This window comes from Streptopelia decaocto (assembly GCF_964273445.1).
Source record: "Streptopelia decaocto genome assembly, chromosome: 23".
NCBI classification, from domain to species: domain Eukaryota; kingdom Metazoa; phylum Chordata; class Aves; order Columbiformes; family Columbidae; genus Streptopelia; species Streptopelia decaocto.
The window spans coordinates 572,843-587,943 of NC_138678.1; the positions used below are offsets into that span (position 1 = coordinate 572,843).

General features: G+C 52.6%; 1 protein-coding gene across 3 annotated transcripts in view; it reads left to right on the plus strand.

The window, feature by feature from the left end:
- Nucleotides 1–3,714: 3,714 nt before the first annotated feature.
- The window catches only part of WASF2 (WASP family member 2), a 32,286-nt gene continuing 20,899 nt past the window's right edge, over nucleotides 3,715–15,101 (plus strand). For 2 of the 3 annotated variants that reach the window (XM_082071264.1, XM_082071266.1), the window contains exon 1: nucleotides 3,723–3,825. The gene's annotated coding sequence lies outside the window, so the exon portion shown is untranslated. Of the gene's footprint in view, nucleotides 3,826–15,101 lie in introns of all 3 variants that reach the window. The other variant, XM_082071265.1, reaches the window with a different exon arrangement.

Sequence of the window (15,101 nt, forward strand, 5' to 3'; positions counted from 1 at the left end):
GAGCTGCTTCCGCGCACCCTTTCCGCTGATGGCCCGCGTTATTTTCTTTAGTCTTTTATTTACACTTTATTGCTCTTGTTTTTGCACCGGCAAGCGCTGCTGGAGTGCAGAGAAATCCTTCAGATCTCGGCTGGCAGCAGAGCTCTGCCTAATCATAGTCATTATCTGGAAGCAGGTAATGGGCATCTTTCCCATGTTAATTTGAAAACAGAATCGGCAAGAGCAGGACACCGGGGATGGAGCGTGCTCCCGCCAGCTGCCGCTGCCTTCCCATGATTTTTGGGTGCCGGTGGCTTGGGTGGGCGCTGGTAACTGGGCAGGGGTGGGTTTGGGATGGGGGGAACACACAACGGCTTGTGCCGAGCCTCGTGACTCAATAAATCAGGCGGGAAGGGGCCGCTGGCCGGCATCCCGCGCGGCAGAGCCTGTCCTTGCTGCCGCAGCAATAAAATCCCCCGGCCTTGTTTTTTTTTGGCGGCGAGGAGGATGGCGGCTCTTCCTCCTCCCCGCACGCCGTCAGAACTTGCCCCCGGCTCGGCCCAGCGTGGCTGGGTCCTTCGTTAACAAGGACTCGTCCCTTTTATCCCCATGGGCGGGAGGGGACGGGGATGGAGGTGAGAGGCGAGGATTTCTCCCGGGGCCGGGAGGGGAAGGCTGGGTGGCGTTGGAGTTTCGTTTGCTGAGATACCATTAACGAGTGAGCAAAGGTTGCGGAGTCTCCATGGAGACAAGACAGCAAGCGAGACGGAGCGGGTGTGCGGCGGAGGTTAGAGCTGATTAGTAAATGTCAGCGGCACAGCAACTGCCCGACGCCACGCTGGCGCGGGGACCCGGCGGGCAGCGGTGCCACGGGCACCCCACGCACCCCCTGCACCAAGCATCCCGGCCATCCCGTGCGTCCCGCTGCATCCCGTGCATCCCACCCACCCTGGGTACCACACCTGCCCCGGGCATCCCATGTGTCCTGCGCACCCCGTTCATTCCATGTGCCCTGTTGCAAATTGTGTCAGGGGAGGTTGAGGTTGGATTTAGGAACAATTCCTTCCCCAAAGGGCTGTGGGGCATTGGAACAGGCTGCCCAGGGCAGTGCTGGAGTCACCATCCCTGGAGGGTTGGACAGACGGACATGAGGCTCTCAGGACATGGGGCAGTGCTGGGGTGGGTTAGGGTTGAACTCGATGGTCTTGAAGGGCTTTTCCAACCAAAATGATTCCACGATTTTACAATTCTCTCCCACATGCCCGATGCACCCCTGGGCACCCCGCGCACCCTGGGTATCCCACATGCCCTACACATCCTTGGGGCACATCCAGATGCCCCATTCACCCTGTGCATCCCACGCACCCCAGCTTGTGGTTGCAGCTCAGATTGATGCCCGGGTGTTGTGGTCCATGGGAATCAGGGCCACCATCCCTGGGCAAGCACGTGGCCTCGTGCGAGGCTGGGGTGGCACATGGGCTCTGATAAGCTGCCATCTCCTCCCTCGCATGGAGGACGTTCCCTCTCCCCATCCCTGGATCATGAAAAGACGAGTCTGCACCTGCTGGGTCCCACCTCATTTTCAGTAGAAGCGAAGCCCGGGCTGAGGGAAATGGGGTTGGAATGAAGCCAGAACGGGCAGCAATCTGTGCCAGGGCCTATCGGGGGCTATCAGGGGCTTGGATGGGGTTATCGGGGCTTGGACGTGGCTGGAGCCCACCTGGGAGGGGGGCGGGATGCAGGAGCAGCCCAGCTGCCCTTCCCCACCCCCAGGAGCATAATTTACCTCCAGCAAAACAGCGAGAAGCACCTGGCAAGCGAGAGCATCCCTCTCGCAGAGAAACAAGTGTCAGGGGTACCGCGGGGCCGGGAGGGGCGGCGGGATCCTGCAATTTAGCAGGTATTATTCGGCAGCTATAAACAGAGTCTCTCGCACAGCCGGGGAGAGATAAAGGTTGCAGTGCAGATCCAGATTAGGTGGTTCCCTTGAGGCTGTGACACCTTGAGATAGAAGCAGAGCTTCTTCAAGGGAACGGTGAGCTGGCAGCCTGGAAAACCTGGAGCACAACAGCAGCACCTCAGCCCTTGTCTTGCACCCACGGGGGTGAAAAGGGGGTGCTGGGGCAGGATGGGGGGCAGCGGGAGGTCCTGAGCATCACACCCAAGGTGGCTGTGCATGGAGGGGAGCGATGCAAAACGGGCGAGAAATGGCTGTTTGCAACATGCACAAAAAAGATGTGTAGATATCTCAGGGATGTGGGTTAGTGCCAGGGGTGGGTTAACGCTTGGACTCGATCTCGAGGGTATTTTCCAGCCAAAACGATTGAGTTGCAGGCACAATGTGCAGGTGGGCAGAGCACACACCAAAGCGACACCCGTGGCGCTCCCGGTGATGCTGTGGCCGGTTTGCCCTCCCCAGCAGCACCGACAGGGATCCTTTTGGGACTGTCGGTGATTTACCCGCCGTGGTTGGGTGTGAAGCACGAGCACGGCAGAGATGGGCGCTGCACCCGCACCTGTCGTCCTGCCCGCTCGTCCTCCCCTCCCGCGACACCGACGGCCCCGGCGCCCCGCGCTGAGCGCCAGGCGGGGAGGGAACGTTCAACATCAGGCGCGCAGGCGGGAACGCGGCGTGATGGCAATTTCTGATCCAGCCTCTGCTCCCACGGTTTCTGGGGGGCCCGTCAGCATCGCCCCGGCTCTGCCCAGCCAGGTGTTCTTGTGGGACTGGGATGCACAACGGTGTCCCCCCAGCGGGACCCATCCTGTGAGCCCCCCGTACAGGTGCTTCCAGCCCCATTCGTTAAACGAGGCTCGTTTATGCCCTGGCTCCGCTCCCCACCTGGTCAGGCCCTGGGGAGAAACCCCAAATCAGCATCACCCCACCGCAAGGGGGGGATGGCTGACCCCATGTCCCCCAGTTCTGGGGACCCCCATGCTGGGGACCCCCCACCCTGGTTTGGGGGCTGGAGGTGGATGGGGACCCTCAGGGTTTGCGGCAGGACAGGCTCTGGTGCCACTCACCAGCCCAGCGCTGTCCCTGTCACCTGCACCCCCCTGCCCGCCCCCCACCTCTCCCCAAAGCCCCCCCATGCCAACACTCCTTTCTCCTCCTTTTCCCCCCCAGTCCTGTCTCCTACACTTGTCTTGTCCTGTCCTGTCCCCTGTCTTCTCCTCTTCCTCTCCCCGCGCCCCCTCCCCACACTCGCAGCTCGGACCCCAAAACTCTGCCCCCCGCCCCTCCCACTCCGTCCCCCCGCCCCGCCCTGGAGTGACACCCCCGCTCCCCCAGGTGGAACTTTCCTCGTTGGGCGTCAGACCATAGAGGCGAAAGGTAACACCAAAGAGGAGCTCTCCAAAGGGGGGTGCGGAAGGGGCAGAGACTCTTTTCCTCTGAAGCCACCTGGAATAATATCGATCTCTGGCCCTCACAGACTCAGACACACATCTTTAAAATGTCGTGGCTTTGTGTGGTTTTGCGGTTCTCCCCTCTGCCCTTAGAATCTGTCGCAAAATCTGTCTGTGCTCCCCCTATCTACCTCCTCTAAAGGTAGGTTCCGCCCTGTTTACTCTCATTGCGCGGCTGGCTTGGGTGGGGTTCTTCTGCTACTCCAGTTTCGTACGCAAGTGGCGTAGGACGGCCTTGATAGACATCCGAGCGAAGCCAATAGCATGGCAGTATCGTTGGCCGGCGAGCCAATGGCGCAGCGGACCGGCGGCCGGGAGGAGGCGGGGCGAGGCCCAGTCAGGGCAGGGAGGGGGAACTGTGGAATGGCGGACGGCCGGGCTGGCCCGCCCTGGTGGTAGCGAGCCGAGGGGGCCCGGAGGGCAGAGCCGCGGAGAGGGGTGAGTACGAGAGGGGCGAGCGGCGACTCCTCGGGCCTCCCAGGCCGCCTTTTCCCGGGGGAGAGAGGCGGAGGCGCTGGGGTGGGCCGCTAGGCCCTTGCCAAATAGTGAGCTGTGGGGCCGGGCCGGGCACTGTTTCCTGCCATATAGTGAGTCCCGGTTGTGTGGGCCCCGGCGCCCCCGGGCTGGGGGCGTTGGGGGGCAGCGCGGCCCGGCCTGGGCTCGGGGAGGGGGAAATGGTTTAATCCCTGGGCTGACACTTGCCCAGCCCCTCCCAGGGGCCAGGGCTCGGTGCAGGGCTGTGCCCGGGCCCGGCTGGAGGGGCTGGGGGGCAGGGACAGGGCCCGGGTTGGGTTAAGGAAATGCTGCTCTGCTGGACTTTGCCGAGGCCTCGCCGGTGTCTGCTGTCCTGGGCCATCGCAGGGCTCTGACTTAGTGGGGAATGGCTTGGGGAGAAAGGGGGGTGCTGCAGGGTCCCCTGTGTGCTGGGGAAGGGGGACCCTCCATTCCCAGGCTGTTTTCGGCCTTTTGCTGGCTGGGTTTGACATCAGTGCTTGTGCAAACGTCTGTGTGTCCGTGTACAAAGTCTGTCTGGGTGTGAGCTGGCTGCCCTCGTTCGGTGCAGGTTCTGCTGATTGCGCTCACACAGGGTTGCTGTGGAAGCAACTTCTCCCTCCTGGCTGGCTCCCTGCCCCACACTGGGTGCACCCTGTGTCTGGGTACACTGTAAGGACGTGTGTAAGCCCCTGGACTATTAACTATGGGCACACAAAACCTAAAACCATTTGGGGTGAGACCGTGATGGGGGCTGTAGCATGCTTTGGGAAACGTTCCCCCCAATATTCAATCCATAGGCGCTCTCTGAAAGGAAGTTTTAAAGGGTATAACAGGATATGATTGGGTAGTGTGGTCAAACGTGCTGACCTGCCAGTGACCTCAGACCATTTTTCTTCCAGAGAGGAAATAAGTTGTTAGGGAATATCCTCAGGCTGTACCTCACCAGCATTTAGGGGTTACTCCTTTGGGATACAAGTAAGGTAAGAGATTGTAGTTCCTCCCTGTTAGCTACTATTTGACCTCAAGGACCTTCCCCTGGTAGGATTTTTGGGTTTTCCTGCCAAAAGTTTCCCATTTGGCTTTATTTTTTTACTTTCATTAGTAGCAGCAGCAGAATTGGGCACCTCAGTGCAGATCAGACCACTGGTGGGACTGCATGATGTGTTCATGCCAGGAGTAGACCTGCTTGATAAGACACCCCAAAACACTGAGAGTGTAAGTTTTTCAGCACTGCGGATGTTGGACATGAAATTATATGAGTAACAGTAAAAAAAACCCCTTTTATTAAGTACACTGACTGCAGACAGGGTGGTAATTGGCAAAGCCCTCTGTAACCTTCGCACTTTGCGTGTCCTTTCCAAAGACTCATGAGATGGAAAACTTGAAAGCAGAAGATGTGAGAAGGCAGCAGGGCGGCTGTGCTTCCCTGGGACAGAGCTGATGCAAAACCGGTACTTTATGGGAAGTGCTAAGGTCCGTATGCTTGGTCACATGAGGAAGGGGAATAGTTATGTTTTCCACCCATTTTAGACATCTGCAGAATGAGTTGCTGCTGAATGCTGCAGGAATTTAAAACGCCGCGTTGCGATGCTTTTCGTTCTGATTTGCCCCTTGTTGACCTTGAGTGGGTTTTTGTCACAGAAACTGATAGAGTTTAACCCACAACTCAGTTAAAGCCAAACTCACATGGACCCACTGAAAACACAGCGTGGTGTTAGAGTGACTTTGAAAATCCGCTCGCATTCGCAGCCAAGGACAAATTCAGCCAGGAAGTGGGGTGGAGCAGGCTGGGCACTCCACTTCTGGGTTTTTAAACATTTGTTTAGGATTGTGCTTGAAAACATGAAGTTTGGGTGTGAGAACATGACCTAAGCTTTAAAGACCCACCTAATGCTGACCCTTGGTCAAGCTACAGTTGTCAATATTGCCCCTGGGTGGGTTGGTGATGGTGGGGATCAAACCCAGGAGTTTTACCTTTCACAGCACCGATTTCTGCTGGGCACAAACCCTTGTTCTCTTTGTGGGGAGGAGCAGGTTTACCAGCTCCCTGTGTAGCCCAGTTACAGCAGGGCAAAGCCCTTCTGTACTTGATAATTTGTCACAGGATGAACTTCCTGGGGTGAACTGGGTGCAAACTCTTCCCTAAACTGCACATCTTCACCGCTTTTAAAAAGAAATGTGATATTTTTTTATCTGTCTGGTAACAAAATCAAAAAGTAAATGCCCCAAATTCTGGTGTTTCATGCCTGTCAGGCTCCTTCCTCTTCACAGCTGTGAAGATGAAGCCTTTCCAAGCTGTCTGCTCCCTATCAGGTTTTTCCAAGTGCTGTATGGTACCGTTAGTGAGACCCTCGCTGGATTTCCCTGTCCCCAGCCCCACACGAGCCGCCTGCTCTGGGACCGTTTCCCACTTCAGCTTCTGTGTAGTCTACATTCCTAACAAATTTCCAAGCTCTGGTTTTACAAAACCATGCTGGGGGCAGGGCAGGAGGATTTGAAAGGGAAATACAGTGTGTTTTTGGCTACTGTATGTTGTGCAAGTGGAGCGAGCGGCTTCCCGAAGAAGCAGCTGGAACTGCAGCCCTCGTGTCTTTAGAGATCGCGCTGCTGGGGTTTGAAGGAACGAGTTAACAGTCAAATTCTTTTAAGCAGAGTATAAAGCTGCTTTCCCTCTGAATAACGTGACGCACCGAACAGAAATGGTGTATTTTTAAGTTGCAGCTCAGAAGGTATTTGCGAGCAGTGATTCATTAAGAAGAATACAACCTTTATGATAACTACCAACCCAGTTTCTCAGCATGCTTTGAATGTATCTCATTCTTCAGGGCTGGTCTAGGAAAAGTTGATTTCATTCACAAAGCTTAGATAATGGCACAGTGTGGGTGGAGGGGTTAAAACTTCAGCGATTGCCTCATGTGCCTATAGTTCCAGCAGCAAATCCTTCTCCTGTTGTATTTGTTTTGATTTTAATTTTATTTTTTGTGGTGATAGAAAAACAAAGGAGGTTGTTAGGATTAATGTTTCCACAAAGTCAGGTTATTTCTGTAATAATGAAGATTTCAACAAGTGTAAGACTCAGCTTGAATCCTTCTAGATAGTTTGTGGGCTTTCTTGAACTCTAGTGTTTAATAACTTTATAAGTTGAGGAATGACATATTAGAGAGCAGTGTAGGGGAAAGGGACCTGGGGGTCCTGGGGACAGCAGGGTGACCATGAGCCAGCACTGGGCCCTTGTGGCCAGGAAGCCAATGGTACCTGGGGTGGCTTAGAAGGGGGTGGTCAGTGGGTCAGAGAGGTTCTCCTGCCCCTCTGCTCTGCCCTGGGGAGACCACACCTGGAATATTGTGTCCAGCTGTGGCCCCTCAGTTCCAGCAGGACAGGGAACTGCTGGAGAGAGTCCAGCGCAGCCACCAAGATGCTGAAGGGAGTGGAGCATCTCCCGGGTGAGGAAAGGCTGAGGGAGCTGGGGCTCTGGAGCTGGACAAGAGGACACTGAGGGGGGACTCATTCCTGGGGATCAAGATGGAAAGGGGGAGTGTCAGGAGGATGGAGCCAGGCTCTTCTGGGTGACAACCAGTGACAGGACAAGGGGCAATGGGTGCAAACTGGAACATGGGAGGTTCCACTTCAAGATGAGAAGAAACTTGTTGGGGGTGAGGGTGGCAGAGCCTGGCCCAGGCTGCCCAGGGGGTTGTGGAGTCTCCTTCTGTGCAGACATTCCAACCCGCCTGGACACCTTCCTGTGTAACCTCAGCTGGGTGTTCCTGCTCCATGGGGGGATTGCACTGGATGAGCTTTCCAGGGCCTTTCAACCCCTCACATTCTGTGATTCTGTGATTCTGTGAACTTCAAAGCTGCCGGTTTTGTTTTGCCTTTGTTATGTATAATGATAATATTTAGCCCTTGGTCATTCTGCAAAATACGCGTCTGTCACAAACCAGGGAAAGGATTAAATAGCAATTGTGTTACGGATAAAACCCCCAGCACCCAGCAAAACCACGCGCTGCCAAAGGGTTAAAATAGCCAGAACAGATGGCTCAGCGCCGGCCTTGCTCCTTTTTCTAGACTCTAAAAGAACGCTGCGCAAAATGCACAGGAGGCAAACCAAAAGTGACACTTTCACGTCTAGGAAAGTAAAACGTGCCTATTTTGCCTATTTTCATAGGGCGCGTTACCGCTTTCGGCAGCGCTCTTCTGGTGGGAGCTGGAGCCAGGAATTGTGTATTTGCACCGGGTATTTATTCTCACTGTGCAAGGATAAATATTTGCGAGATCGGGTCTTTAAGTTAAGGCAGATTAACATTTATTTAAATATTTGGGGTATTTATAAACACTGGGTTTAAAAAAAGGCATGTGGAAATGGCTTCTGGGTAATAAGCAAATGATTGCTCAGAACAGAACCACCCTGGTGACATTCACTTCCTTTGTATTTTTGCAACTCCGTGTCATAAAAAGCCCGTGTGTTTTTCTTTTTGAGGAGGGGAGGCTGCTGGTGCCACTGCCCAACAGGAGCTTCTACAGAAGGTTTTCACATTCAGGCCTAATTCTGATTGATGTAAGATTTATGTTTCCATCTGAAGGTCCGCAGGCTGGTTTTTCCCTGCCTGGCAGGCGGCAGAAGGTCCGTCCCCTCCCAGAAGAACCGAAACACCAACTTCCACGTTATTTTTCTGTTGAGCAAGCAGCGCGGAGCGTTAATCGCGTTCTCCATCCCCAGCTCGCCTTCACTGCCCTAATGGGCCTGCGAAATAGTTCCTCAAGATCCTCCCCTAATTCTTGAAATCGCAGTAAAGCTTTCGGGTATTATGTTGCTGCTGGAGAAGCGGCCGAGCACAGATACATCTCAAGTATCTGCCAGGGGCTTTGATGGAGAAAATGTAAAGGACGAGGAATCTCGCTTGGTCTCCCAGAAATGGGGTCAGGGCTGACCTGCTCTGTTCCTTCGGCACCTTCTGTGTCAGCTCCTCTCATAGAGCAGCGTCCCAGACCTGTTTTGGGGAGAACTGGTGGTTTAAAGGGTGCTGTGGTGCCAAGAGGGGAGGATGGGAGATGCCGAAAAAGCAGCAGTTGTTTTGAGGGCTTAAATTTCTGTGGTGCTGAGCTGCTCAGAGGTCACCAGTGACCTCTTGTCTTAGAGGTTTTGATTCTCCTGTTGACAGTGAGTATGGTTGTCCGCCCCATTCTCAATAAGCAGCTGTCCGCTGAAAAGCAGCTCTTACCGCTGCCGTAAATCAAACCTAAAGCGGGAGTTTATTATTTGGGTTTCCGCTAAAAGCGGTCGATAAGAATGGAGAGCTTCTCGTGGTGTGCGATGCAGCCAGATAACCTTCTTCTTGGAAGGTGCTTGTTTCATATGAACGGCGATACGTTTAGTTGAACGACTCCTTTATGTAAGATTTGAGATTCAAATCTCTTAATTGTAGAGCGAAGGGCATAAAAGGAAGCGTCTTTTCACCTGGTGTATGAGGAATGTGGGACTCGCTGCCCTGGGATTTGGTGGATTCTCACTGTTTAGATGAGTTCAGAAGCTGAAGAGACCTGTTTATGGCAGTGAAACCCATAAAGGACAATGAAATGATGGTGGTTGTTCCTGCGTGGTCTTCAGGTGGGATGTGGAAAAGGACAGCAGGGGGAATTTGCGCTGCGCTTGCCTTGCTCTCATGCTCTTTATGCACGGAGGATGCTGGTTTATCTGGAGGCTGGATGACCTGCCTTGGCTATTCTTAAATCCCGTGGTTTAGGGTTTTTTGTCTTATTTGTTGGCTGACGTTTCCCGTGATGTTCCAGAGCAACCTGCCTCTTCCCAGCCTCCATTTCTCCCCGCTCATAAAACTGGGCTAATGACTCTGACCTTTTGTTTGTAAAGCAAAAGGAAAAGGATCAACAAAATACTGGAGCTTATTTACTATCATTACTGAAATGATGAGCAATGCCACTTTGCGGTACTTCAAAGAGGCTTCGCTTATAAGATGCTGGAAATCCCTGGAGAGAGAAGATGTTTCAGATGGAAAAGGGGGGGTGGAATATTCCTCCAATGGAGGGAATATCTCCAGCATCTCCCCTCCCAGCTGGGCTATTTGAAATAGCCGCTGACAATCTTGGCCTCTTCTCTGTAATAGCCAAACGGGCTGGTGTCACTGATCGCCTAGGAGGGAGCTCTGCATAAATTGTTCCCATGCTGTGGAGTTTTGCGAAGTACTTTGTTGACCTATTGTATTACCGCTAATAAGATTGAATGTGGTTTTAATTTCTCATTTCCTCTTTCGCTGGATGCCCTTTTCCTACTTCTTAGAGTCTTATTTCAAGTCTCTGTATAGCTAAAGTCTTTTTTTTTTCCTTCCTGTTGCTCAAAGAATGAATGATGCTTTGCTTTCAGGCAGCTCCGCGCTGGAGGGCTTTAAGTGGCATTCAGAGGAGACTATCAGCCACAATATCTGATGTATTGGTGTAGCTGCGGTTCATGCATGGAGTGCAAAAAATGGGATTTAATTGGGAGGGAGGGGGAATAGCGGCCTTGGCTGAATGGATGGGTGAAAGTTCCCCGACCACCCCTTAGCCCAGCAAATAGTTGGTTGAGTGCTCGCCAGAGCGGAAGCGAGTTCCCTTTCAGGCACCCTGCTTTTGTGCACCGTCAGAAAAAACACACACGCTCTTATGGTTTTGGCCTTGCAGCTGCAAAAAGGGGAGAAAAAAAAGGCAAGAGAGAAGCGTGCACACACCCAGATCCTGTTCTTTCAATCCCGACAGCTGCCGAGCCCATGCTTTGCTGGAGGAAAGCGAACAGCTATAAACACAGCTTGTGCGAAACCTTTACCTTCTGTCTAGGGCAGCGTGAAATAACTGGCTGCATCCCTTTTGGAGGCTAAATTAAAAACGCCTGTAATTAACTTATACAAAATAGCCTTTTGGTTGCTATTGAGAATTCAATATTGTATCAAGGAGGTTACGTCTAGGGTCTCGCTTCACATGAGAGGTTTCCATAAAGCAGCTTATTATAGACCTTGTGGTGAGCTTTGATAGAAAGACTCGCATCTTTAGCATCCCTAATATAGTCTAATCTCTCTTCTCCCGAAAAGATGGGTTCAATAAAGTGATGGTTTCAAGCGCTCTGCAATGGTCTTGGATGGTGCAAAGCCTGGAGTTTGCACTGTGGATTACATAAGGTGAGATCACTGCTGGGCTCGGAACAGGCAAACTGGAAACAACTACAGCTTAAAAAGACTATTTTTCTCACTGTCCCAAGGAGATTACGCAGGCATGTGTCACCACGGCCAAGCTGAAATCTGACCGGGGGGGGCTGATTGAAACAGCAGGGCCTTGCCCAGGCCCGCCTGGAAGGGCGGTCGGTCCCGCTGGCTGCGCCGACGGAGAAAGTGAGTCCAAGGATTGTCACGCTCTTGAGCAAAACCAGAAGACTGCGACTCGCAGCTCCCTGCGCTCCGCCTGCGCATCCCGAACGGCAGCTGAACTGCGCGCGCTAAATCCAGCTCGGGTGTTTCTGGGGGGTCTCCTCGCTGGGCAGCTCTGTGGGAGAGCGGGGTGACCCCAGCCATGGGGCAGACCCCTTTTCCCCAGCCCCAGTGCCTCTGCCCGCCCGTGGGCAGCACAGACTGTAGGCGTGGAGCAGAACCGCCTGGAAAACCCTGGAGACGCGGGGGCTTCTGGTGCTGGTGGGGTCGGACCTGCCTGTTCTCCCCACTTCATGGTCGTACCGGTCTCACTTGACTCCTGAGATCCAAAAAGCATATTCAGGGCCTTAATGTGGCATCACACACACATATATATATCTATTTTTTATTATTATTTTTCCCTCCACAATAGAAAACCCACGTGTTATTTTGACTTTATTAAGACGCTGTTCATAAACCATTTTAATTTAGATGCTCAAGGTTGTTCTTATGGTTTATTTTGTGACGGAAATCCCAGCAGATATAACACTTCTGCAGAATAGCAGGGAGTCAGTGTCTTTTTTTTCTCCTTGTGTCAAAGGTTAACTTAAAATATTAATGCTGCAAAGATTCATTTAAGATATTAAAACTGTTCAGGCAAGAATACATGTACATATTGTAATTACTTCCTTTTTCTTACAATTAAAGTAATTGGATTATATTTAATGAGCTATTTACATTTAATAATTAAGAAAAGACTTATCTTTCCAGTATTCCCCAAGTGCAGCAGAAGGGTGGGGGCACTCGGAGCTGTGATATAATTATCTAGGCGTGAGTAGAAACTGAAAGAGCAGTTGAGCTGTATAGAAAACACTTGGAACTGGTTTATTCTGACTCTTTCATTAATCAAAATAGTTTAGTGTGTGTGTGTGTGTGTGTGTGTGTGTGTGTGTGTGTGTGTGTGTGTGTGTGTTAAAGGAGGGGAGGCTGAGCTTAGTTGCAAATGAGACAGAGTTTATCTGCTGAAAAGGAAGGTTAAAATACCTTCCGACTTCAGGAATAAGTCATTTAGAAGAGAAACCACACCCTCTCCTTCCGTTTTAATTACCGAGCGCTGCCCTAGGATGCAAACGCGCTGCTGCACCGTGAGTTGTGCTTTGCACTGAGCGCCTTGTCGGTGCTCACGGGCACGAGCCTTTCGTCCGCTGGAGGAGGAAAACGCCTTCTCCTTGTTAGCGGCGATTCCTCCTGGGAAGGAGATCTCAGCGCTGTTTTGCTTTAGCAGCCCTGCACCCTTGGCAGAGTTTGGCCCCTGGTTCCGCGCAGGCGTCCCCGCAGTGCCAGCGTGAGCTTGGAACCCGCGGTGCATCCTGGTGGAGATGTTGGGAATGATGCTGCTTGTGTTGCCACCTAAATTGGCATCTCTTCTTGTTGAGCCTTTCTGAAGTGAAGGGGCTGGAGCACAAGTGTGATGGGAGCGGCTGAGGGACCTGGGGGGTTCAGCTGGAGAACAGGAGCTGAGGGGAGACCTTCTGATCTCTGAACTGCCTGAAAGGAGCTTGGAGCCAGGGGGGTCGGGCTCTGCTCCCCAGGAACAAGCACCAGGAGCAGAGGAAACGGCCTCAAGTTGCGCCAGGGGAGGTTGAGGTTGGATTTAGGAACAATTTCTTCCCCAAAGGGCTGTGGGGCATTGGAACAGGCTGCCCAGGGCAGTGCTGGAGTCACCATCCCTGGAGGGTTGGACAGACAGACATGAGATTCTCAGGACATGGGGCAGTGCCAGGGTGGGTTATGGTTGGACTCAGTGATCTTGAGGGTCTTTTCCAACCAAATTGATTCTATGATTCTAAGTGAATTCAGTGCTGTTACAGAGGCTTGGAAAATGGAATCTTGTGCTTTTATCCAGAGCTCATTTTGCCTGGATCGGGATAGAAACAAATGGATGACTTTGTCAATAAAACCTTCTCAACCTTGACCTTTTAGGTCTGGCTTTTGGGGCAGAGTGCCAGTCCCAGTTGAGTGGACACCTCTCTCTCTCAGGTTACTGTCACTGCTCAGGGGACTTTTCTCCTGGGACAGGCCGAGACTGATTCCTTGAATAGTGTCATTGACTGTGGACAGTGGGGCTTGGAGCAGGTTGGAGACCTCCCGTCCGTGGACGGACACCTGTCCACCCCTCATACGATATCTGAGAACCTATAGCAGGTTTTCTGTACCCGACTATGCCAGAACTACCTGTTGATTGAAGCTCATGGTGCTCCTCGCTATTGTCACTGACCTTGTATCCTTGCCAAAATGATTCCCAGGGTTAACAGGCAGCGTTCTGCTCCCTTTGCTGCTCCTGTTTCCTAGGAAGCAACAGAGCCAGAGCTATTGTAGCGCTGGAGGAGCCCTGCCTCTCCTGATGTATATCCTCACGGCAAAGACCTTGAAACCTCTCTGTTTCGGAGCTTGAGTTCCAGTTTAATCAATAGTTCTGTATTCTGAGCATCAAATCCCTGTGACGGCTCTCTTTAATTGAGCTAAACTGCCTTTCTCTTGTCGCATCTCTTGTAGAGTTTTATTTAAATGTGTTTGTTCTGCATGTATCCTAGTCAGGCATTGATAGGAACACCAGGTGACCCTCTGTGTTTAACTTGTTTTTCAGCTAAATGAAGGGAAACATTAATTAGGGCAGCGATGTGGTTTTTAGGAATTAAAGAAGAAGCTGAGGTCGAACTGCTGGCTGTTTGCACTGCAGCAGGAGGATCTGCATGCTCCCCATTGATGACCCCCCAGCCTTCCACCCCCAGCTCCATTTCTCCCAGCGAGTCCTTCTCCAGGCTGCCATTCATTCCAGCAACATCATCCTCAGTGAGGCTGATAACAAAAGTTTAAAAGGAAGAGCCAAATTTTCAGGCACACCTGTGCAATCCCCTTGAGGGCAGCGAATGATGATGATAACGCACGAGCCAGGCAAAAACAATGCAGAAAATGGCTTTCTGAGCCTCCTCTTGCGTTTTTTAGAGCCAGCAGACTGGAGAGGGGGGTAAAAACAAAAGAAAGGGGGGAAAATAAGAGAGTGTTTTTACTGTGGGAACGGAGCGGGCTGGGTGTCTGTTGGCTCAAGGGCTGCTCTGTACAATGCTCCGTTATGCGGCGCGATCGGGGCGGACGGTTCCTGGGGTCGGTGCGGCGCTGTGGAAACGTGCAGCCCCACACTGGTGCCAAAATGCCCTTTCATGATGCCAACAGATCCTATCCGCAAAGTTCCCCGGTTGGGGATTGAAGTGGATTATTAACACGCAACGGGAAGGGGTTGCGTGTGGTTTTTTTTTTGCCACGGTGCTGTGTTCTCCCAAAGGCGCTGTGGGTTTGGTAGATCCCGCTTCTTTGTGCGATGGTGGGTGAAAACACAGCCTGTGCTTTCTGTCTTAGCGGCTGGTAAGAGATGGTGGGCAACATTTTCCCCGACACCCCGGGGGGGGGGTTTTACCTTTTACACTCGTTCATCTCCCCCGTGGATTTTGGGGAGACCAGAGCGCGGTGAGCGGCAGCAGCTGAGCTGCCCCTCGCTGCCGGCTCCTGCTCAGCTGCTGCCAGCCTGGGCTCTTAATGACAGATGAGCCCGTGACGCGCGGTTTTGGGAATGAATACTTGTTACAGCTGGCGGGATGGAGGAGTTTGTGGCATCGCATGGCAGTTTGCTCTATAATTTCCCTCCCTATTGCTGGGCTGCAGCACTGATTGCTGGGTCTCTGAGTGTGGAACTGGAGCATTGCTGATTGCTGCATCCCACTTCTCCCTGGCTGCATTGTGAGCTTGGATATAGCCCTGAGCACTCAGCAGAGC